This window comes from Falco cherrug, chromosome 5 (assembly GCF_023634085.1).
Source record: "Falco cherrug isolate bFalChe1 chromosome 5, bFalChe1.pri, whole genome shotgun sequence".
Classification (NCBI taxonomy): domain Eukaryota; kingdom Metazoa; phylum Chordata; class Aves; order Falconiformes; family Falconidae; genus Falco; species Falco cherrug.
Window position 1 is genome coordinate 75,440,659 of NC_073701.1, and position 22,723 is coordinate 75,463,381.

General features: G+C 39.4%; 1 long non-coding RNA gene across 1 annotated transcript; it reads right to left on the reverse strand.

The window, feature by feature from the left end:
- Nucleotides 1–12,775: 12,775 nt before the first annotated feature.
- On the reverse strand, nucleotides 12,776–22,670 carry LOC129736269 (uncharacterized). Its single transcript, XR_008732623.1, has 2 exons — nucleotides 22,248–22,670; nucleotides 12,776–17,678 (listed from the first exon to the last, which is right to left on the reverse strand). It is a non-coding gene; the product is annotated as an uncharacterized LOC129736269 (long non-coding RNA).
- Nucleotides 22,671–22,723: the final 53 nt, after the last annotated feature.

The following is a 22,723-nucleotide window of genomic DNA, read 5'->3' on the forward strand; positions in this document are numbered from 1 at the left end:
TGACTTGAAAGATAGGTTTTATATAATTTGGTGGTTCTCGTTTTCATTGTCTGCAAATGAGCTGCCTCTGTCTCTGCTTGCTGGTAGGATCTAAAGGTTGGTTAGACAGTTACTTTTCTTTATCCTTGCCATTTTTGTCATCCCAAGTTGCACTCCTATAATGAGAGGTGGTTGAATTCATAAGACCACCCTTAAATGTCTGCGTTTTTGCTAGGCTGTTCTTCCTGGTCCGTATCACGCATGTGAATGAGGCTCTTTTGAATGCAGAGGTGTGGCTTTGTTGTGAAGCAAACCAAGATAGGGGCTTAATCATTTTCATTTGCCTTGGTGTTTACTTTGCTGTTTCAACATAGTTTTCAAAGTCCATTGACCTCTGAATAATACAGGCTGCAAGCGTGTCTATGAAACTTCCATACATTTAAAATATTTGAAATTCCTGAGATATTTAATATGTTCTGTTATCTGAAACAGCTTTATCATAGATGTTGTTGGCTAATGCTGTGCTGTTATGATTGATTTTCTTGCTGACTAACAGATTGCTTAGCTGAATTTCTTTAATAAAACTAGCACAATAGTCAATTCAGAGCGGGTCCTGGTCACCTCTACATTCATGTAAATCCATTACCAAATGCTTCCAGGCTCTGCTAGCTGCCTCACAAATGAGCACAGGCTTATTGTAAGTTTATCCTTAATATTCTCTTTAATAACTTCTTCTGTTTCTGTCTTGTATTGGATTTTTTTAATTATTATTTTTGCATGTTCTTCAGTCAGCACAATACCAGCAGGAGTTCTCTGGGACTTTCCCCAGATGTACGCATTTTCCTCAGAAGAACTGTCTCCTTTTCTTTTAGGGCTAGTCCACTTCCTGCAGTCAATTCTCTATTTTTATTTTAGGTACCTGTAAGAATTGATGAAGTATTCTACCAGCCATCCAGAAGGTTTTTTGTTTCTTTAAAAGCATAGCATTGCTTCTTTCTATGTTTGACAGATTATTTTTAGGTCATGGTAAGTGCATTGTGCCTTTGTTTCTCCTTGGTCTTACATCTTTTAAATATCCTTGTACTCTGAAATGAGTAAGTGAGACCTGTTTGTCAAAATGTAATCTAAACCTGGATGTTTACATTAAATTACAAGCTATATTTTTCGATCTTTTAAGTTTTCTCACATAAAAGTTGGCAGCAGAGATAACCAAACCTTCCTCAAGAACATTTTCTAGGAATTATTTATACAGTTCACCTACCCAGAACTTGTCCAGACTGTTATCCTTGCTATCCCTGTCATTGTGTCTCTCTTCAGAGTTCTTGTAGACACATTATAATTTTCATTTGTCTCACAACAAAGAATGGAAAGTTTTCTTATTGTTACTAACGTGACTTGCTGTTGGAGGAGGCTGGTGCTTTTGACTGTTGCTGAATGACCACAGATAAACTTTCTGACATCTAGTGACAATGTGAAATAATTCTTTTTCTGCTTCAGCATAATTCTGCTACCCCAGCATCAGTGTTCTCCTTTTTGCTCCACTCCTGCCACGAGGCTGCTCCAAGGGCTGCTTATGAAGCAGCTTACAAACCTGTAGCATTTTCCCTTGTTTCACACACATTCAGGAGTTATCAGGCTTTCCAGCGCATGCTCTGCTTTCAGCAGTCAGCTCAGCAGAAGCAGTCAATCACCAAGAAGCTGAGGCCTCCATTGATTTCGACTTCTTGGCTTTTCTAAAGGAAGTGTTATACATGGGTATAGGTATTTATTTCAGATTCTTCTCATTTCACCTCCTGAAGGCTTAAGGAAATTTAGTGCATCAGTAATGAACAGCCTAGTTTATATTTACAGAATGTCATATTTTAAGCTGAAAAACATCCCAAATGACAATACATGTTGATTGCAGACCCCTCCAGCAGCAACTGCAATCCCATCTCTGCGGGAGATTCCAGTGCAGCCAACAACTGGAAAGGAGACAGGGGACAATGAGGGAGCAGACACTTGTGGCCTTTTCTCCTGTACAGTATTTCTGCCAGAGGAGATCAGCCCTGCTTAGATTTCTTGTTCCACACACTCTGTGAGGAAGAATGGAGGTAGCCAGCCTGAACACTCATTTGGGTCAACCACAGGAAAAGGGGTACGGGGAATTACTGATAGTGCTGCTGGAGTCTAGTCGGCATCGGCTTTGGCTTTGGCAGTTGTTTATTAACAGTACATCAATAGCGGCTGAATTCTGAATCTGTTCTTTGTGGTGCAGCCACAAGAAACAAAGACTTGAGCTTAAGAACATAAATATTGGGGGATTCTGATGTGCACTTTTATTCTGTCATTAACAGTAATTTGCAAAGGCAGAAACAAAATCAATCTCATAAATACCGTAATACATCTTGGCAGAAAATGCACAAAGAAGCTTTAACATTTTAAAATACTTTCAGCTTCTGCATGAAAACCTGTGAAACATCTGTCTCAAAAAGCTGGGTTTTTTTAAACAGCTTTTCAAAGGTCAGTTAATTATTTTTCATTATTATTACTTCATAATTTAGTTGGATGTAGATTATGGCCTATGAATGCCAAATACTTAATCCTCTCGCTCCTTTTGTTGTCATTTTTGTACACATTGCTCATCACAGACTTGTCTAACACAAACTTCTCCATTTTGACCTACCAGTGATCTCATTTGTTCTTCACAGAAGAACCTACCTTTCAGAAATGTTTATGTTAATACATTTTCAGTTATTATTTTCTTGCCACTTTCTGAATCTACCATTCTCAATGGATTATGGTAGGTGGTTACTAAATGTAGACTTCTGCTCAGTAAGGCTTTCATTTCTACTAAAGTTGAATAAGAAAGATTCATGAACCAAGCTTTAAAAAGCCAGCACATCTTACTTTCTACATTTTAAACAACTGTTTGTGAGACAGGTGGAGAGAACATTTTCAGGTAATTTTTGCTATCAGGAGAAATAGTTCAACAGAAAAGGATTTTTTCCAACAATGTTAGTTGAAATAAGATAAAATTCTAAGGATTAGGAATTGAGTGTGGAAAGTATAGGTCGGTTGAACGTACCTGACATACTGCTGTACATGTAACTACTAACAACACAAATTAAAATCCTTCCCAGTTTTCCTCTCCCCTCAAATTCAATAGGTGGGCAGTCTATAGGTAATGGTCTCCCACCATAATGATCAGTTAATGGTAACTCAGTGATAGTCACTAAAAGCCCTAATATTAACAATTGGTCTATTTTTATGCTTCTTAATTTTTTGTACTGGTACTTGCTTTACACAGAGGTCAAAGAGTGAATTTCAGCAAACTTATTTAATCGTGTTTCCTTCCAAAATGTCATCGAAGAAAGTGTTACACTTTTTCATCATGCTAGGTCAGGTCACAGTCTGTCTGGGTCCATGTCCACCCGTGACCTGTCTCTGAAGTGGCCAACAGTAGATGCTAAGGGAATGAATGCAAGAGATGACACATCCATAGAGTGGTCCTCCACAGGCATTAGCACTCAGCAGCTGAAGGAGACCCTTAATTAGAGTTTATACTTTGACATTCCTGTGCTATAGTTACCAAACAGTATCTGCAAATTTATCAGCTCCTCTTCTTGACACTATATAATTGTTGTCCAAAACATTCTGTGGTATCGAGTTCCACAATGTAATTATATGTTATGTGAAAAAGTACATCCCTTTGTTCATTTTAAGTCTGTTGCCTGATAGGATGTCATTTGATTCCTCCTAATTCCTTGTATTACAGAAGATGATGACTAGCCTCCATTGCATTCACAATTTCAGAGTTCTCTCTCAAATCCCTCCTTAAATGTTCTTTTGTAAGCTGTTTAGAACAAACCTATTTTGGCTTTCTTCATACAGAAGCTATTCTAGCTGCTCAATATTTGCAATTTTCAGCTGTCATCTTTAGACTTGACTATCCTGAATAGTTCTCCACCATTTTCAAACTTATTACTGGGATCTTCTCTGTGTATCCAAGATTGCTTATGGCTAGTTTATCAAGTAGTATCCATTTTAGTACAGATATTTTCAGATACTGCTCATAACATCCTTCATTGTGAAGCCAAGAACCCTGAAGAGAACTTTCTCTTTTATTACATAATACTACAATTTCTTTCAAAGACTTTGATGAGGAACCTAAGCTTTTAAAAAACTTGAAAACATCAGTATACTATAAACACTGCATGACCCTTGCCCACTGACCTCTAAGATCTTTAATAACTTTGTGAAACACCACATCACATACAGAGGTCTTGTTGATTTTTCTCCAACATATCCATTTGACCAAGGTGTTTACTTTTTTGTATTATTTTGTATAGTCTACTTATATGAACTTTCTCCTCATATGGCCTTTCCATTTTAGAACAGCACCTAGAAGGCTTCATTTCCCTAGCCTCTAGCAAAAGTGAACAAGGAGAAGACGATTATTAATATTTGATTATCATTCAGAGGTCTGTAGTTATATTATTAAAACATCTTTTCATTTTTTGTACTGTGTGCACAACAAGTCAGGAGAAATTTAATAAAAAATTAATACAATGCATTTGCAGGGCTCCAAAAACAAGTTTAAGTGTATAGATAGTCTTGAAGGCCCTTTGGAAATAATTCAAAGCCCACTCGAGGGTTTTTTGCAACTCCGAAGAGCTCTAATGTATTTAAATAGCTTGGTGACTGTGCGTTTGATACAAAGAAGAATTTGCAATCAAGGCTCTGCTGCAAAAAATGCTCATTACTGGTTATAAAGTTCCCTATGAGGTTGACGCTGTTCTGTAGAAGACTTCCTAGTGACTGCAGCAAGCACAGAATAAAGCTATACCATCCCATTCCTTCTTTGTTTTGAGAAGCAAAGCCCATTTCAAGCCGAAGGAATTAATCCAAGAACTGTATGCCATGTTTTGGGAGAACCAAATCTCAAAGTCTTTACTCTGGAAAACTTTCATTGAAAGTAACAGCTTAAAGCTAGGTCTATAGAAGATCAATTCTGCACTAGATAGTAAATGTCTAACCTTAATTATTAAAAATGCAGCTTAAAAGTAAGGAAAATAAAAGCTGATCTGGCATTTTATTGAACTTTATTTCATTTGTGAAACATGTAAATGAGCAGTGAAAAAAATGACATTTTATCTACCCTTTCTTACATATTTGTGCATATTCCACATAACTCCTGATCAGTTAATTTTTAAAAACTGCATTTTATGTCTATTTTCCCAGTGTTTTTACTCAAAACTTCTGTGCATGCACTATAATTTGCACACTAAAAGCCAATTTACAATGCAAAAATTCTTATGCAATTTTATATGCAATTCAAATTGCCAGAACAATGGCGCATACATTAAAAGAGACTGCATTTTGAAAATGTAATCTTATGTAGGCGATAGGTTGCTATTGCATCTACAAAAGAATATCATAAAACAGTGAAACATGTCTCAGAAGTCATAGCAAAAGACACATTAGCACTCTAAGCAGTAGTTTGCTTGCATGAAAATTAGCACTGAGAAGTTTTACTGGGAAACTGAGTGCTTGGGTTTTCCATTAGAGTAGTAAGTGCAAGATGTGGGGTTATTTCCATTTTGTGTTGCTTCTGTTCCTCTGTCCCACATGGAAATACCCACTTATTTTGAATTGTCTGGAAAAATCCCACTGAATTTTAAACACAATACTTAGGTTTGTATGAAAGTGTATGAAACCAAAGAATAAGACTGTGTTATGTGGATGCCTTTGGGGAAGCTATCACACTAAGTTCACACTCAGGAATATGATGTTGCATCTTGCCAGGGATGTTCAGAGCTGCAGAAAGGCTAAGGGAATGCAGAATTTCCAGGTCTGCGCTTTACAGCCCTAGTCACTTCTCAGTTATTACCAGGGGATGGTATGTACAATGATCAAGGGTATAGAATCTGGCCAGCATTTAACCAGTTAGATGATACTGCTACAGAAATATTATTAAGGTGTTAACTGTCACAGGATCTAAAGAACGGCAGAAATATTCACATTGGAGATCTCTGGTATCTCTGCAAATTGATTAAGACAGTGCAGCATCAGTTCTGCAGCCTGGACAAAATGGCTTACATTGGAGATTTTTCCATAACTATGAGGTAAAAGAAATCCCTTTTTGTTAATTATTCCTGAAATTCTGGGCAGTCTGAATTTATTGCCAGTCCCCATAAACGCCCCTTTAAAGGACACAAACCTATTGTGCACTCCATGTATGTGATAATCCTGTTTCAAAGCATTCAGGGGGACAGAAGTAAAGGGATCTGCTGAAACATACTTGTTATTTCTTGGAGTTAGTTTTGTTTTGTTGACTTGGTCTTGAGCTTTCATTAATCCAAGCTTTTTACTATCCCCATTTACTATGCTTGCACTAAGTTCCGTCTACACAGTCCAGAGTAAGAGCAGGATGATCACAGCAATTTTGCAGAGCTACAGTTCATAACAGATCGAGACCAAATGTTGGTCACTGGGGTAAATACTTTTTTCCACTGTCAACTAAAATCCACATTATGTAAATAAATTAATATTTACCACTGACATAGTATTGAATGTTTCTGAAATACTGAATGCATTTTAATTGATTAATCCTGTCATACACATTGAGGTCAAACTTGTTTTTACGGGCAGCAGTGTTACTCAGGATTAACTCAGCGGAACTCAGTTTATCCAGCTTTATATGATGATATAAGTGGGCTTTTAGTGTTTACAAATATTTTAAAGAGGTTAAAACATTGAATCAAATTTTTTCCTGATCTGCAAAAGCATTGCTGTGGTCTTACAGGATTCCATAGTTTTAAGCAATGGCAGGGTCTACTCATTTTGAGGTTAAGCTTGTGTAAGGGGTTACTATGTGGGATAAAACTCCACTGAGACAAATTCACTGAACACAGAAACTTGCCAACACCCTAGGTCCTTGCTACATCTGCCTTATCAGTGTAAAAATTCAGAGCAGGGCAAGATGTTACTGAATTTACTCATGGCTATATGAGTGCATGTAGATACAGGCAGACATTCATCCAGCAGAAAGGAGAGTTTCTCTTATTGCAAAGGAACACTTGTAGACTGGCACAGAGAAAGAAGAGTGAGCCTACAGACTGTTAACTAGGTCCAAATCAGCAAATCCTCATCCTACCAGTATTACTGCATTTTATCATATTAAAAATATATTTAATTAATTGTAGATTTTAAAAAATTAAACAATCTCTCTTTAAATGAGAGCACAAGGTTAATTCTTAAACGTGGCCACAAGAGAAAAACAAAAAAATAACTGGCTTATTTTTTAGCATGGCAGATTTAGCGTAGATGTTAGGAAAATGCTTTCCAACCTAGAGGATTGTTAAACAAAACAGAAGAGCTCAGGAGGCCATAGACTAGGAAGGCTTTAGGAAACTGGAAGTTTTAAGAACACTTAGGCATACTATCATTAAGGGTGGTCTAGAGTACAGCTGACCAACTCTGTGTAAAGGGAATGGACCACCAGTGTCTTGAAATCTGATCCAGCTTTTCAGTACTGTGATTCCACAGTGGCAAGACTACCCTTAGACTGGTGCGATACAAACAATCCTGAAAGCAAGTGACCAACTTGAAACAATTGGGCAACTGAATAAAGTTAAGAGAAAGGAAATGTCCTTACAGTTTTCTTACTACTCTTTATCTCGAAGTTATGTATTATATTGGGTCAGCCAAGAAAACAAATACCATATTCTGACGCAATCCAGTCCCGTCTATGTTGCCCACATCACTGTTTCTTTTTCCCTATCTTGATTACAGATCAGAGTAGCACAGGCTTAAAATTGCAGTTGTCAGAACAAGAGGTCACTTGAGTCATTGCAATTTTCAGCAATGTGGCTTATGCCCTCAGAATTTTCTCTGGGAACGTTTTATCGTAAATGAAACATATTTCATATCACCCTGTCTTTGCAAGACTTTAGAAGAGTGGGATAGAATGGCTGAAGGGTTTCTACATGGAGGTTGGAGTTTTTTTACTGCATAAACATCAGAACAATACGTTCCTGGTCTGGCCACTTTCATGGCTAACTGCCTGCACTTCTGGTAAAGAAATAGTTTAAATGAACAAAACTGAAAACTGATGCCTTATTGCAGTCATGTTGTCTGTATTGCCCCTTTAGAGAGGGCAAATCCTTTTGAGTTGCCAGAGTTCGGCCTCTGAACCAAATTCTTTGCTAGTGTAACTCCTTTGATGTGTATAAACCTGACTTCCACTTTCTTCAGTTATTGCAAATTTGTGTCTTGACTTTTCATGTGTTTTTTATGGTACAAATTACATTTGTCAGTAAAAATTCAAACTCTGACCTGAATGTAGTCTTGGCCGTTCAATACTGCACAATTAGAAACTGAAAGCTGAAATGATACATTTGAAAATATACAGTCATTCTAATTAATATTAGAGGAAAGAAAACAAAACCAGCAGCAGATAAACTTCACGAATGTTCCCCTGTAAATCCTGATTTTATTCTCACCAGCAAATTACCTGTCTAGCTAGTGTCTAGAAAGCTAGTAGCTGATTTTCAAATGTGCATCCATACTTTACCCATAAGTATAATCTGTAAAGATGCAAATGGAATGCAAATATTACAAACATTACATCAAATTCTGCTTCAAACCCAAACCAAATTATGTTCCAGTTTTGCACCAGTAAATCCCCAGCACAGGTCAAAGGCACAACCAGTAGCCAACCGAACAAAAGGCTCTAGCTGAGCTCTGAGCAAAAGCTTTACTGCACCAACCACACTGAAGCAGGAATAAAAAATACTAGCATAAAATAACAGTAGAAAGTAAGTTGCATTTATTCTCTAAATAGCAGACAAAATAACTGCGTAGTATTTGTGGTTCTCAAATGCTTCAGAGGATTGCAGGGTATTTAGTGGAAATCTTTCAAAATTGCAAAGTAAACTGATGGACATCTTGTTTATACATGTTACATTACCGAAATTGGGCATTACTATATTTAAATGAGGTTTTGTTGAAGTTTTTCACGTCCTACCAGTTTTAGACTAAACGAAACAGTGGTTTATTGAAATTGAAACATTTTCCAGTCAATCTGGCCTGAAGACAAGCCTTAAGTAACTTTAATTCTGGAATTGTTTCAATTAAAAAAAGAAAGTTTAAAGATGCTACACTAATCATGCTAATTTATTTTTGCTGTGCAGGATCTTTTCCCAGCTTTTATATTTATTAGTTATATTGCCAAGAGTTTAATATCTGCCTCTAATTCTCTTTGCATTTATTCTGTATTCTAGATGGGTTGGGAGAGATGGAAACCTAACCAAAGACTGGATTACAGTGTTTATAAAGTATGCTGTAAAATGTAACACCTAGTAGCTTCAACTATATATTCATAGGGTAAGAGCAGCTGAAAAATGAATCTAGCATCTAGGAGAGCCTGAAACCAATAAGCCAGTTAATTTACAATGACATTCTCTTTTCTGTTGGGCAAATAAAAATAGAAGATACTTAACTGTAGTACTTACAGACCCTAAAATAACTACTTCTTACAGTTCAAAGATGCCCCATATTAAGCAAAAATGACCCCTGCCTTACACATGCATAGTTGTGCTAAAATTTGCAGCTTTATCTTTTAGGCCCAGCAGTAACTCCTGCGCTTTTCTGCTTCTGCAACATCTATATCCCTGTCTAGTCCAACCCCAACAAACCTGTAAGAAAGAACCACACATTTCCACCACCTTTATGAACACAACTCATCCTCGCGGACTACTAAGCCCAGTTTTGTTCATTAGCAGGCCCAGCTCTGGTTGCAATCATTTTGCCAGTTGAGTTTGTTAATCTTACACGTTGCTTGCATGGCTTTGTATTACAAGACTGATAGTTACAAAGGCGCTGGGTGGTGGAGGGAGGATCAACAACAAGTCTTTCCCCTCTTCCTTCACTGGCTAAATAGTTTCACAGGTTCTTAGGTAATTCTCAATGACTTGGATGTTTTAATTATCCTTGGCTATGTTTTGAAACTTTGTAGCTCCCACTGCAGAAGATAAAGTCTTCCACCTCACACTGACTCTTTCTTATGCATCCGGGACTTCGAAGTGAATGAATGGCTTTTCACCTGAAAGGACCAGCCTGTTCTATCTAAACTGGTCTTCCAGGAGCAACAGCATGTTTCAAAACTCAGCTTCCCCTGCTTGTGACAACTCTAACTGAAAGGATGGTGAGAGATCAGCCATTACAGTAGGGCTGGTGCCCTGAACAAACCAAAAGCTGGCAGACACAGAGCTACTCTTACAGGGTCTGCAGGCCACTGAAACAGATGTACTTACACTGATTGAAAGTGGGAGGTAAACTAAGCGTGCCTGGTGAGCCCACTGGGTGTGCTGGAGAAGTGGTGGCTTTACAGGCTGACACATCTGAAGTGAAGCACTGAGAGGATCTCTACAAATAAATGCTCTGTGCTTTCCAAGGTATGGGGAAGGTGATGTCTTTGGGATCCCACTTTTAGATAAAAAGACATAGGAAAAAAGACTGAAATACATTACTCATGATCATTAGTTTCTTAGTCATGTGAGAACTACAAAAAGTACAACTGGTTAGATTTGCATGTGCATTTGTACAGTGCTCCTCAACGCACTTCTCAGTGGCATGAGCAGAGCCTGATCAGTGAGCTGGAAGTGTGGCTCTGCAGGATGCTGCTTGGCCTTCTTGGTGACCCTGAGGATTACTTCATCATGTTGTTTTGTGGAGCCAATTTTCTAGCTCCGCCTAGATTTTAAGAAAGGTTACTCTTTTGCAAACTTTCCATACATTAAACAACTTCAAACCTTTCAGAAATGACAAAAAGCAGATCAGCAGGACACTGTATTACTTTCCACTGACTTCATTGGCTTGAGTTCAGGCAATTTGAGATGTACTGATACTTAAAATGACCCACATGAAGCTGACCTTTACATTGAGAATGAAAAATATTATTTCAGGATTTTGAGAAAAGGAGACTAGTATTGATACAGACTATGTACCAGTAATTAAGGTGTAGAATAAAGAATAAGATTGTGGTAATTAACAAAAAGAAATGGGTTTTTTTATGCCCAGAATATAGAAATAAAGTAAGTTAAAATAGCAATGTAACCTTAAGGTCCCTAAACAACTGTAACCTCACTTCAGAGGGAAGTCACACAACAATCAGATGATTAGAATTAAGGCATTCTTTGGTGCATTTAGCTCCTAAATAATTAAAACTGTTTTTTTTTAAAGCTGTATTTACATTTTTGATGTAAATGTGGGGGTTTGGGGTTGGTTTTTTTTCCTCAGCCTGAGAATACCACTCAAGTCTATTATTCATGGAGTTCTTAAAATAAAATCGTGTAGAAACATTCATTCTGCACAATATGGGACATACAGCTCATTAGCTAACCTCCTTAGGCTCTCAGTCCAGAAAGCAGTTCAAAGCATCTAATTTCAGGTCCTTAAACAGTTCAGAGCATGGAAACTAAGCAAGCTTCTTGTTCCCATAACCAGGAACCACTGTCCCACTGCCTGTGTGCCCAGCACCACCCTGCCCATTCCCCTAGTCACTGTCCCCACCGGGACTGTGTGACCATGTAAACCCTACTGTAACTGCATGACACTACTCTTCTGTGTGGCCACTTTCCTCCTGCTGGGCAAGAAGCAGGTAAGAAAATTGGTTTGGCAAGTAATGATCATAGAATCATAGCATGGTCTAGGTTGGAAGGGACCTTTAAAGACTATCTAGTCCTCCCCCCCTGCCATGGACAGGGACACCTTCCACTAGACCAGGTTGCTCAGGGCTCTATCCAACCTTGAACAGTTCCAGGGATAGGGCATCCACAACTTCCTTGGGCAACCACTTCTGGTGCCTCACCACCCTCATGGTAAATTATTTCTTCGTTATATCCAATCTAAATCTACTCCTTTTCAGTTTAAAACCATTGGCCCTTGCCCTGTCACCACAGGCCTTGGTAAAAAATCTTTCTCCATCTTTCACAGAAGCCCCTTTAAGTATTGAAAGGCTGCAATAAGGTCTCCCTGGAGCCTTCTCTTCTCCAGGCTGAACAACCCCAACTCTCTCAGCCTGTCCTCATAGGAGACCTGTTCCATCCCTCTGATCATTTTTGAGGCCTCCTCTGGACCCGCTCCAACAGGTCCGTGTCTTTCCTGTGCCCAGGGCCCCAGAGCTGGACGCAGCACTGCAGGGGGGCTCTCACCAGAGCAGAGCAGAGGGGCACAGTCACCTCCCTCGACCTGCTGGCCGCGCTTCTTGTGATGCAGCCCAGGATATGACTGGCTTTCTGGGCTGTGAGCGCACACTGCCAGCTCATGTCCGGCTTTTCATCCACCGGTGCCCCTAAGTCCTTCTCCCTGGGGCTGCTCTCAATCCCTTCATCCCCCAGCCTGTGTTGACACCAGGGGTTGCCCTGGCCCTGGTGCAGGACCTTGCACGTGGCCTTGTTGAACCCCATGAGGTTCACATGCTGCTACAGTGTCTTACTACTGAGGCTGAAGAATTCAGTTCCTCTTGGTATTCTGAAGCCTTCATTGTGGATGGCACTAAATACAGACTGTTTCTACACCAATTTTGCTGTCCCCACCAGTCTGCTGTCCTAGACAGCTGCTACCTGCCCTAGGGCTAAAGTTAAAAGCAATGTGTGAACTACAATTGATAATTAACATTAGATGGCTTTTGTGTCTGTGAAAAGCAAACCACTTATTTACATGCCTTCATAAAAGAGACTTATGGAAGTAAAGTATAAAATGGAAATTAGAAGACCTAGGTGAAAATTTGACAAGCAAATAGGCATTGACGTAAGAGAAATTACAGGGAACTTTATTACAATATTAAAGATACAGATTATAGATCAATGAGACTCCCAGGAAAATAAAAACAATTACAAAGAATAAAGGCTGTGTATCCTATTTCAAATATAATATGCAGTCACAGAAAACCACAAAGAAATGTAATAAGGATGATAAGAGGTATAGATTTTACATGAAGCGACATTAAATAGACTCCTCACCTTGGAATGAAGATGATAGGGAAGGAAAATGTGGTAAATGTATATAAAATCCTGATTAGAGAATGATTATGCACTATTTTTCTCAATATAAAAACTGGAGTACCTTGCACAGAATTATCAGTCAGGAGAACTAAGCAGACAGGTGTAATTTCTCACATTTATTAAATCATTAAACTAATTGTCACAGGAATTTTTTGGGTGCCAAAAGAATTAATAGGTTCCAGATTGTCTTGATTCCTGATTTTTATAATCTGGAAGAGGTACAACACAAGGAAGTACAAAACCTTTTATGTTTTATATATGCTTTCTTTTAACATCCATTACTGGCCACTGTCAGAGGCAAGATGCTAGTTAGATGGACCTTTGATGTGACTGGCATAGTTAGGCTGAAGTGCTATGGAAAGCAAATAATCACCTTTATTTAGCTTTTTTTTCCCAGTAGAGAACATGGGTTACAATAATATTTTACTTGTAATAAAAATACAACAGAGGAAGGATTACAGAGTAAATAACATGTTAATATAAACTGATAAATTTATGATAAAAATGGGCAGGATACATCTAACCACATGTTTAGAATGAGAAAGCTCTTGAGCTAACATACAAACTTTCTCATGTAAATCATCTAATTATCTAACAGTATTATAAATCTGTAGCATGTGTATATATCCAGAAAATCAAGACTAAAAAAGATTTCTAGGAATTATGAGGTCTTCATCACAGGTCAAGTGATTGACAGAGTCTCTAACAACAGACATAAAAGGCCTAACCATGAGCCTGACAAACAGCTCTGCCCATGTAAAGGAAAACCATCCCAGAATCACAGAATGGTCGAGTTGGAAGGGACCTCTGGAGATCATCTAGTCCAATGCCCTGCTAAAGCAGGGTCTCCCAGAGCAGGTTGCACAGAATCACATCCAGGTGGGTTTTGAATGTCTCCAGAGAAGAAGACCCACAGCCTCTCTGAGCAGCCTGTGCCAGTGCTCTGTCACCCTCACAGTAAAGATGCTTTTCCTCACATTCACATGGAACTCCCTGTGCTGCAGTTTGTGCCCATTGCCCCTTGTCCTGTCGCTGGGCATCACCGAAAAGAGCCTGGCCCTGTCCTCTTGGCACTCGCCATTAAGGCATTTGTATGCATGGATAAGATCCCCTCTCAGTCTTCTCTTCTCCAGGCTAAACAGGCCCAGCTCCCTCAGCCTTTCCTCATCAGGGAGATGCTCCAGCTCCCTCATCACCTCCGTAGCCCACTGCTGGCCCCTCCCCAGTAGCTCCCTGTCTCTCTGTAACTGGGGAGCCCAGCACTGGACACAGCACTCCAGGTGCAGCCTCACCAGGGCAGAGTAGAGGGTGCTACTATGGAGCTACTAAGGAGCCAACCATGCTCCTTATCAATACAAAGTCAAATGCTGATAAATGCACGACAGTGCTGACTGGAAGGCATTCCTTTAGTTACTCATAAGCATAATGGATTCCACCTTTACAGTAACTACTCAAGAGAAAGGCCTAGGCATTGTAGTAGACAGCTAACTGAAGACACTTGCTCATTGCATGCTTATATTCCAAAGAACAAATAAAATACAGAAGCTACAAAAGACCACCATATAATATACTGATGATTCAAGTATATAATAAAGACATTTTCAACACGTGCAATAAAATGGAGGGAAATAAAAAGCAGTGGTTCAAATGTGAATGAAAAAAGCACTGAGGACTTACGAAAGCACCTAAAAAATTGGACTCTTCCACTTTAAAGCGAGAAAATAAAAAAGGAAATGAAAGAGATATGTAACACAATATAAGTTGGAAAGAAGACACATCAAGTATATTATATTCTTTATAAATGAAGAGTCATTCAAAAAAATTGAAAGATAGTAGACTGGTGAGAGTATTTTTTTGTTAAAGACAACACACTGGTTACCCAGCTCCACTAACAACAAGCTTCTAAAAAGGTACCATCCTGCATCACAATGAAGAACAGAAAATAACTAGGGGCAGTTAGTTATAGATCAAGAGGTTTTTTAGGTGTTACAGAAGAAGACGCAAAAAATACAGAAAAAAGTTGCCATTGTCATACTGTGCTAGTGTAATCACCTAACACTGCAATAATATTCTACTTAAAAACAATTATATCTTGTTGCGAAAAAACAGCTACTTTATTTAGTAATAATTGTTATGATTCAGAAACTTAGTGACTGCTTTCTTCTAAAAATATGCGCACTCTCTTCCAAAATAAGGAGTATTCAATACTTTTATTTCTACTGGTAAACACCTGATGGAATTACACTCAGTTTATTGTTGTGGTGTTGGAAGCAGATCTTAGCTGCTCATTTTCCCCCTGGTTTTTATTTATAACATTGTAAAAATAATATATGTATCTCAGGACTCAATTCTGTAACATTTACCAAGTCCCACTGAGCTGGGAACCAAGCCTGCAAAATCATACTCATGAGAATACACTCCCTAAATCAGGTCAGCGAATAAAAGCTCCTCACATGAGTAAGGCTATAAGAATAGACTATAGGAGGTCAAGGTCAGTGGTGAGTTTTGGCTGAGTCAGGGTTGGAGGATAAGGCCCTTATGAATCCTATAAATAGTTCATTGTTAGAAGAGGTCAGATTGAATTCTGGAAGTATTTTGGAAAAAGAAACCACTGCCTGCGTGACTAATGACGTACACCTACCCAAGCCTCTCTGCTTATTAATGTGACATTTGTTTGGAACCAACACATATAATAAATAAAAGATATTTTTAGGATGTGCCAAGGAAATGTATTCAGATTTTGAGAGAATAATTTGAATGTATTTAAAGTGTTGCACTGCATCAAAGGAATGGTTGTTACAGCATTCAAATAAGCTATCAAAAACTAGTCGTTTCTATTGATCCTGATGGAAACAGGAAATCAGGCCAAGGATGCTAAGAATGGGATTTAGTTGTCTGACATACCAGGTAAGAGCTGATACCTAGACTTCTTTTGCTGTAAGTCAAGAGAAGCAAGTTTCTGTGCTGTCCACAGACAACTAACCCCATCCTAAGGCTGTAGTTTGGCATAAATTTAAACTGGCCTAAGTGAGCACTAACATAAGGAAAGGCAGTTTCCCAAATCCCTTTGCCCAGCATGAGTAGTTTGTTCCCAGTTCTGTAGAGTATCTTCATTCTTGGTGACATAAGGGTTCAGTAAACTTGAACAGGTAGCTGGTATGACTGAAACTAACATCTCCCACCTTCTCCTTTCTCCCCTCAGGGTTATTTTTCAGTTGGATCAGTTCTGTGGTCTGGAAACTATTCTAGCAGTAGCTGGGCAATGGACCAGAGCAATGCCGGGCAAAAATGACTGCTTCTTTCAACCTGAAAGTCAGAAGAAAGCATTTGGCAAAGGCTCTGAACTAGCCATGTAGGCCTAACATTTCACTGCTACCCATACAGGGAGGTCTTCTATTCTTCTGTTCCCCCACCCCCCGCCCTGCTGCCAGATGCACACTATCACCACTTCCCTTTACAATGGCTGTAGGCTTCTGTGACTAGAGGCACCTTCATAACCTGGCAAAAAATTAAACCATTAGATAAAAAGTAAACAGATTTTAGTGGGTTAGCAAGTAGAGTTGGATAACAGAGGCACCAGAGGTGCAGCAGAGTTGGCAAAGGGGCTGGATGACCTGGAGATGAGGGTAGGGAGAAAAAAAATGAGAAGGGATGGAAAGCTGGGATCATCCTTTCAACAGTCATGAGTTGTTAGATCAGCTGCTTGTCAAACCACACCCTCAGGGCCCCCTTCCATATTACACTGTACATGATCTAATTGGAGGCAGACGCAGAAAGGGACAGTCCCACTTCCTTCTAGGCCTCCAGCTGCACATTCCTGGTAGACCTGACAGCAGATGGGAGGGTACAGGAGACCCAGCACCCAGACTCAAGCAAAATTCATCATACGGTAAGTGCCAAAACCCATGTTGTATCAATTGCCCTCTGGAGCTCTTATCTTTCTTCATTAACTAGAAGGAGCCTAGACAAAGAACTCATAGTAGAACCCTAGTTTCAAAACAGCTGAAGCTCAATGAGATGAAACTCAGCTGATACATTCATCCTGCACTGTCCCTGTCTGTAGTCTTCACTGTACCATGCTGTAGCCTTACATTTTGAAGGAATGCATTTGTACAAAATATTTATTTTATAATAAAAATGACAATGAAAATGTAAAGGCACCTAAAAAGTGAAAGAAATTGGAACTGGTCTGTTGACAAAGGCATTATTATATCTGTTCCCAAAAAAGTTGCAAGTCTGTTGCACAGTATCAACACTGTCCTCTCGCAATGCAAAATTTCGTCAAAACCAAAAGATCACAAGGAAAAAAGGGCAATTTTTCTAGATACTACTGGTGAGTCCTAATGAGGCTGTAGCTGGAAGAATAAACACAGAGCAAAGAGCTCCTTCAACAGCTGTTGAGGCAGTGTGCACTCACAGAGCTTTCACCAGCGCTAGCAGGGGTTAGTCTGTGGAAAGAACAAAGGAGCCTCAGAGGGAGCAACAGAGGGGAGAACCGGCGGAAACAAAAAGGCCACTTGGACAACAGTCAGAGACTTCGATAGGTCCCATTCTCTTCCCCTCTCTTGCTTTGAGGAATACCTTAATTGTTTCAGACGCCTTGTTGACTTGAAATATGTTACCGGCTTGAGCATGTTGACTTCAATAAAGCTATTTAAAAGAAGAAGGTGCTGTTCAGTATAAGCATGAATAGCAAAATGGAATTTTTTTCCTTAGTAGTTAAGAGACTATTTCCTATGATTAATTATTAAACAAAGCATAGAAAAGCACATCCATGAAGCACTGGCATCTGTAACGGATGCTGACTGACTTCAGTGAAACTACTTCAATTTATGTTGATATTCTGTGATTGAAGATACTGAAAAAAATGCTGTTCTCACACACTGAAATAAAGGTATTTTATTCCACCAACCCTGAATCACAGCCTTTATTTTCACTACCAAAATACCAATTCCTAATCACATCTTATTTGTGTTTCAGAGAGGGTTTAATAAATATTGACCACCTCCTTAAGAAAAACAATTTATTTAAATATTTTGTGTTTGACTGGCTGAAAACATCCTTCAAGGAAACAACTGTCTAGACACATTGACAATAAACCCTCTGTTGCTGGAATAGCAGGAAAAGAGGTTGCCCTCAGTAAGCAGGACTTCCCAAAGTAGTCATGAGCTATTTGCCAAGCTGTCATGCGTTTAAATAATTATTTCAGATATTCATTCTTCATAAGCAGTCTTAAGTATAATTTCCTAATGCAGAACACATCAATGATTTATGGCTCTGTGTGTTGGGGTTTTTCATGAATAAAGCTTTATTTTGTTGAAAGAGCTGAAGAGTATGTTACACCTGTCAATGCCAGGATGGGCGACAACACCTCATCAGCCGCACACTTGTTTCATGGTATGATTTTGTAATTCCTGCCACACAAACTGTTTGAAAAGGGATGATGATAGGCACATAGGCAATTAGCACAAAAATTGTCGTTAGTAGTAACAAATTGCTGATGCTGGTTACGATGTGACTGCTTTCTGATAATTTGCCTGACTACACTGTAGACCAACTCCAGCTAAAAATTCGAGGGAGATCCTGCCATTAGTAAAGTAGAAACAGACTCCTGACTTTTTTTTTTAAAAAAAAGAATGGAAAAAAAAGAAAAATGTAATCTGCCATTTTTTTCTAAGAGCTTTAATTTCACATCCCTATCCCAGAGGTTGCTCCATTGGGAACAGCTTCTATACCTGCACACAGGTTCAGCTTGGGTCTAAAAACCCAAACTAACTGAGCGTGAAAATTAGAAAATGCAACTAAGTATAAATAGTGAAATTCATTATTTGGTTTCATGGTGCAAGCAAAAAAGAAGCAAAAGTCAGAAATGGTTTATAACATTAATTTCATTTAGCAGAGATAAGAAGTTGGGTTGTCTTTTTTTAAACCAAGAGCTTCATTCTCCATCTAGCAAAGTTGGCAGATGTTATCAAGAATACATCAGGCCCTCTGTCTTAATTCAAAGTCTGCTGAAGAAAGAATAATAGGTTTTTTAGATGCTTACAGCTTTTGCAGCAAGCTTTTAGTTTTATTTATCAAGTTGAGGTGGCATGATAGACTGTACTGAGTTATTACTTGAAGTACTCTGAATGAGTCAGCTTTGTGGTTTCTGAAGAATGTGTTGTGCTTCTAGGAATTCAACCTGGATCTCTGGGCCTGTAGATATGGCCTCTAATGTGCATAGCCAGACTGACAGCTCAGGGAATAATGAGTTTTACATAACAAGCTCTAAATCTTGTTAATTTTTTTTACAGTTGTCAATGGAAATATATATGAAAGGTAGAAGTTAAAAAATAAAAACAGCAGATAACTATGGGAACACAGGAAGAGAAAGAAGAAACCCCATCCCACTTCAAAGTATTATGCGCTCTTCAAGTGACAGCAGCTGTGGCAAACACTTAAGATAGTGGTATCTTGAGGAGAAGAAACAGCAGCAAATTAAGTTTTCTTCATGGCATTGCAAATTCTTATGCAAGACCATTTGCTTGTTCCTTAAATGTAGGACTGTACAGCCCCAAATCTGCAATTACCTGTTGTTTCTTGAAAGATGGGGTATCTTGTACATTTCAGTAAGTAGGCACTCTGAGTTTCACTTCAAGGTTAATGCTGACACCAGTTGTCAGCATTTTATGTTTCCTGTGATAATTTAAAAAGTCTGACTGCTAAAGCTAATCAATTCAGAAACTGCATTACTTTCTCCATTTACTATGAACCTGATTTATTTGATTCTAAGTATTTTCTCTGTACTACACAAACACACAAACAGGCAGGCAAACCATCTGCTTTTTCTTAAATATGTATTTGGGAACTGAATGCAGATATATGTAGTCCTAACATATGTCACAGCTGTAAATTAAGCTGTCAAAAATAAGAAATTGCCCAAAAAGCATTATCCAAGCTTAATTAGTTCTCCTGGAAATATCATTCATCTTGTAGTTTTCCTTAGGGTACCCCTTTTATTTTGTTCATAGCATGGGTTACATTTTACAAATGAAAGAAGATAGGACAAACCAGACTGTTATCTAAACCAGAAGTGGTTTGTCATTTTCATATATAATTGTGTGTGATTTTTTGAGAAAGCACAGATAATTACACCATGGAATCATAATGACATTGCCAAGGGCCATCATCAGAGCTAGACCTTTCAGAGTCACAAGTAAACCTCTACCACTTGAACAAAAGAAACGGGCAGAAATAATATCTTGGTTTTATATGGATAAACCACTGGAAAATAATGGATTTCAAGTCATTTGCTGGACAACAGAGAAACTTAGGAATCCTGATTTCAATTCTGGGAAGGCTGACTTCAGTTCTACACAGGTTATAAACCTTTGTCTTGTCTTTCCAGATTCACTCTTCCTCATTCCCTTCTGTTCTGGCTTCTTGCTCCTATCAATTCCTCTTGCTGGTACTGTCTTCCCTAGCTCTACGTGGCTACTCTTCTCATGTCTCTGTACCTCTAAACCCTGATAGTCATCATGAATCACCTCATCCCTTCCTGTTCCTCAGATCTCTTCATCTGCCACGCTACCACCTTCTCCTCACTGAGAAGATAGGGAAACTCCCGAGAATTTCTCTTGCCTCAGTTTCAGGGACTAACATCAGAGAAGCTTCCAAGTTCCTAGGATGGTGCACTGGAGGTGAGGTCCCACTCTATGCCAGGAGTCTTTAGAAAGCATATTTATAAACTTCAGTGAGATAATGCAAACATATTGGACATACAAAAATAACAGAGAGTCCTTTGCAGTCTGAACGGAAGTTTTGTTAACTATTTCCTCAACAAGAAAGGTTTTCCTACTGCACACATGACCGTGAAGTCTTTACTTGTACAAACGCCTCCAGCAACTTGTACAAACTCTTCCAGTCCTTTCCTGAATAAGGACTACAGAATGGAACAGGTCACAAGTGAATAGAGGTCCTCCACACCCACTTGTTTGCATAGGTACTCACCAGCCCACATCACCTAAGAACATTTCCTACTTCCTTTAATCATGTTCACCAGCTTAAGTTCTATGGCAGACTCAGCAGTTACTCTGGTTAACTACATGCAGTTCCTACTGTCCAAAGGGCCTTTCACATACTGTGTAAGAGACGCTAGAAGAACAGATATGTCATATGATTCTCGGTCTGTAAATATTAGAGAATAATTCATCCATCAGTTATGTGGGCTCTCTTTCAAGAACTATAATAAGTGACATGATTGATTTTGAAACAAAAGAACAGTGACAGTTGGGTTTTGCTTGTTTGTTTTAAAATGCAGGACCATCAAACTAGGCAACTATATTTAATTTTCTTTCTTTTCCTTCTGCATTTGGAGTGCCTGCTGTTACAGGCAGACTCTTTGCTACCCATCTCCATATTTCTTTTTGTTTTGCTTTACAGCTGAAATAACAATTCTGCCACTTGGCCTGATCCTGGCCTTAAATGCACTCTATAGCTCTGGGCACAGGAGATTTTATCCATGTGAAAATTTCCCTTTTTGCACATACTTACAGAATCAGTCATTTCATTGGCTTTGTTCCCCTCCCTTGGTTGCCTCTCTGGTTGTGTCATTCCCAAAGACTCATAATCATGAATTAGCCCAACCTCATCTCTTAAAAAATGCATCCATTTGGGACTTTTTGTCTGTTTTCTACTTTTGCCTCTGAAATAAATATTCCAGTCCCTTTTTCAAGCTTTATTTCACAACAGTAAAAATATAAGCTGAAATTCTTGCACAACCCCTTGATACAAGGAGCTTTAAGAATGTCAGTTATGAAACTTGTGATAAAATTGTCAAAGTTAGAAATAAAGACTTTGAGAGAAAGCATATGTCTGCTTTGCATTTCGCTTACCAACTTGCAGATGTACCTGATTCTTATGTGGTCTTTATATAGCTCCAAAGCTTAGCAATGGGGGGGGGGGGGGAATGGTACTGGATTACCTCTTAGAACAGGCTCAAGCTGTTCTGTACTTGGTGTACATCTAGCTTGGTGTGTGCCCTTGCAGCCTATCCATTTTTACACCACTTTTAGCCCCTGACATCAGCCAGTGCACGTCAGAAGTGAAATGGTCATTACAGGCAGGCTATAGATAACTGTGGAGTAGCATCTTATCAGCACTGCAGGTATTTTCAAAAGCTAAAAAACCCCAAAGCAAACAAACCACAAAATCCCCTAAGATTACACTAAGCTTTACCTCCTTTGCTAGTAGACAGATGAAAAGCAGGATCGGGTCAGGCCTAGTCTGAGAGGAGGGCATCCTGAGCCCTGCCAAAGCAGTTTGCAGAGACTTATCTATTCAGCAAGCCACTTCGGAGTGCATAATCTCGGAAAAACAGGGATGCTGCTTGAAATTCTGGAAAACACCTAACTGTTCTAGCGGGAAGGCGAGGCGGGGAACAGAGGGCTGGGGCCATCTGCTCAGCAAACCCCTGATGACTGACGCTTGACGGCCGGCCCCATCCTCAGGCACTGCCCAAGGCACTCTGGGTCACTCCGGCAGCAAAGTGCCAGGGAGGCTCACCCCGTCCTCCGCCGCGCCACGGGAGGAGCCTGGCCGCCCGCTCCGACGGGCAAATGAAGCCCTCCGAGGCCGCATTCAGGAGCGGCCCGCAGGCGCTGCCCCACTGCTCCCACCCCCCTGAAGGAAGCGGAACCCCTGCGCGCCGCGCC